The following is a 3173-nucleotide window of genomic DNA, read 5'->3' as shown; positions in this document are numbered from 1 at the left end:
GTGAGGAGGCATAGATCTGGGGAAAGGTAAAATAACAATTACTAGAGTGAACGTTCCCAAGAGCACAGTGAGTTCTATCATTTGGAAATGGAATGAAAATGGACCGACGGAGATTCTTCCTAGAGCTGGCCGTCCGACCAAACTGAGCAACTGTATTAGAAGGACCTTGGTCAGAGAGTTGACGAAAAACCCAATGACCACTCTGACAGAACTACCGAGTTCCTTGGCTGAGATGGGAGAACCTGCAGAAAGGACAACAGTCTCTGCAGCACTTCACAAATCTAGGTTTTATGGGAGAGTGGCCAACCGGAATCCACTCCTGAGAAAAAGGCACATGCCAGCACACCTGGAGTTTGCAAAAAGGCACGTGAAAGACTGAGAGCATGAGGCAAAATATTATTTGGTCTGATGAGAGGAAAATTGAACTCTTTGGCCTGAATGGAAAGCGCTACGTCTGGTGGAAACCAAGAAAAGCTCATCACCCATCTAACACCATCCCTATCGTGAAGCATGGTGGCGGCAGCATCAAGCTATGGGAACGATTTTCAGCAGTAGGGGCTGGGAGACTTGTAAGGATAGAGGGAGCAATGAATGGAGCCAAATACAGGCAAATGATTGAGGAGCACCTGCTTCAGACTGCAAAATACTGTTATGAATTTTGGAGTAGTGATATATAGATTCAGATAGATCTGCATCGGTAGGTGCTCCGATGATCGTGGGTAGAAAGAACCATTTCGATGTACATACAGTCACATGAAAAAGTAAGTACAGTGTACACCCCATGTAAAGTTTTGACTTTTTCAACATATTTCAACATACAGCTATTTGATCTCATTTCAACAATATTGATAGATAAAGGTGATATAATAAATCAAATATCATGAAACATTTACATTTTGTTGTCCATTGTATAATTTAAATAAACATAAATGCAAATTTCGCATGTGGAAAAAGTAAGTACACCCTTGGCTCTAACAGGTGGTATTGCCCCCTTTGGCAGACACAACCTCAAGTAGGCATTTCTTATAACTGTCTACCAGTCTCTGACATCGACTGGGAGAATTTTTGCCCACTCCTCCATGCAGAATTCTTTCAGCTGTGTGATGTTTGAGGGGTTTCTTGCATGCACAGCTCCTTTCAAATCCCCCCACAACATCTCGATGGGATTTAGATTCGGGCTTTGACTTGGCCATTCCAGAACCCTCCATTTCATTCTTTTCAGCCATTCCTTGGTGGATTTACTGGTATGTTTAGGGTCATTGTCATGTTGCAAGGTCCACCTTCGGTTGAGCTTCAACTTGTCGACAGATGGCCTCACATTATCCTCAAGCACCCTCTGGTACAATGAAGAAGTCATAGTGGATTCTATGATGGTGAGCTACCCAGGCCCTGATGCAGCAAAGCTGCCCCAAACCATAATATTTCCACCACCATGCTTTACAGTTGGTATCAGGTTCTTGTGGTCAAATGCTGTCTTTGGTTTTCGCCAAACATGTCTTCTGGTACTGTGGCCAAATAGCTCTACCTTTGACTCATCTGTCCAGACCACATTGTTCGAGAAGTGCTGGTCTTTGCCTCGGTGTTCATTGGCAAACTTTAGTCTTGCCCTGATGTTCTTTCTGGACAGCAAAGGTTTCCTCCTGGCACACCTCCCATGTAGATCAAATGTGTGCAGCCTCTTTCTTATGGTAGACTCGTGCACTTTGACATCAACACTGGCAAGAGCTACCTGTATGTCCCGTGATGACATTCTGGGGTTCTTCGAGACTTCTTTCAGCATCTTGCGGTCTGCTCTCGGGCTGAACTTGCTGGAGCGGCCTGGTCTGAACAAGTTGGCAGTTGTTTGGAATCTTCTCCACTTGTAGATGATCTTCTGGACAATCGAATGAATGATTTCAAATTGTTTGGAGATCTTTTTAAATCCCTTCCCAGACTCGTAGGCATCTATAACCTCCTTTCTGAAGGCCTCAGAGAGCTCTTTTGATCTAGGCATGGTGACGCCGCACACTTCAACAACAAAGAGCAAACCAAACTAAATGTCTGAGGTTTAAATAAGACAGGTTCCTCCAAGATCCTCTCTAACGATGATCAAATCATTTGCACCTGAGCTGGTGCACCAGATTCTAATTTTAGGTATTTGAAGTAGTGATAAATGTCGGGGTGTCCTTACTTTTTCCACATGCGAAATTTGCATTTATGTTTATTTAAATTATACAATGGACTACAAAATGTAAATGTTTCATGATACTTGTTATATGATATCACCTTTATCTATCAACATTGTTGAAATGAAGATCAAATAGCTGTATGTTGAAATATGTTGAAAAAGTCAAAACTTTACATGGGGTGCACTTACTTTTTCACGTGACTGTAAGTAGAGGACCTGTTTAGCCCGGATGTCGGATTAAGCTTGTATATTTGTGGTCATACAAGGATGGCCTTTTGTTAGCTAGTGTAGGAATTATGTTAATTCCCCCTGTGTGTGTGCCTGGTGTTGGCTTAGCGGTTCGGGTGCCGGCTTGGGATCCTAGGATCCTGGGTTCGTAATCGCTAAATTAACACCAGGGGGGTTGACTCAGCCTGTCATCCTTCCGAGGTCTGCAAATTTGAGTACCAGCTTGCTGGGATGAATGATCCCGGTGTGTACCCCGGTTTAGAATAGGTACACCATATCCCTGCGCATCATCAGAGGCAACTAAGGGTTGGCGTCAGGAAGGGCATCCGGCCATAAAACATTGCCTCAAACAGGGAACCATGATTGTCATGGGGCCCGCAAGGCTCACCCCCGCTCTAGCAGGGAAAATGGCCTTAAAACGATCATTCATTCATATTTTTCCCTGTGTGTGTGACCTTGTGATCTATACTTTGTCCCTTATGGCACTGCACATAGACACTAGGCAGGCCCACACATAGTAATGAAATCTCCCCCCACAATAAAACCAACTTGTTTAGTAACACATATAGCACAGGCAGGCCGGGAGCCACACCCAGAAGGACTCGCTATTAGGCGGGAGTTGACCTGTGGGAAGAACGGAGTAGGGAAGGACTTGTGATTGGCCAAGGGCGGGGCAAGAAGCTTCCCGCGGATTGGTGAAGGGAGGGGCGCAAAGGGGCATTATGCTGATTGGCAGGGCATGCCGATGACGTCAAAGGGTGAACTGCGTGTGATTGAT

The sequence above is a fragment of the Myxine glutinosa genome, chromosome 3, assembly GCF_964187855.1.
Source record: "Myxine glutinosa chromosome 3, kmMyxGlut1.1, whole genome shotgun sequence".
Lineage (NCBI taxonomy): Eukaryota > Metazoa > Chordata > Myxini > Myxiniformes > Myxinidae > Myxine > Myxine glutinosa.
The sequence above is the reverse complement of the archived record's forward strand: the minus strand, read 5'-3'. Positions refer to the sequence as shown.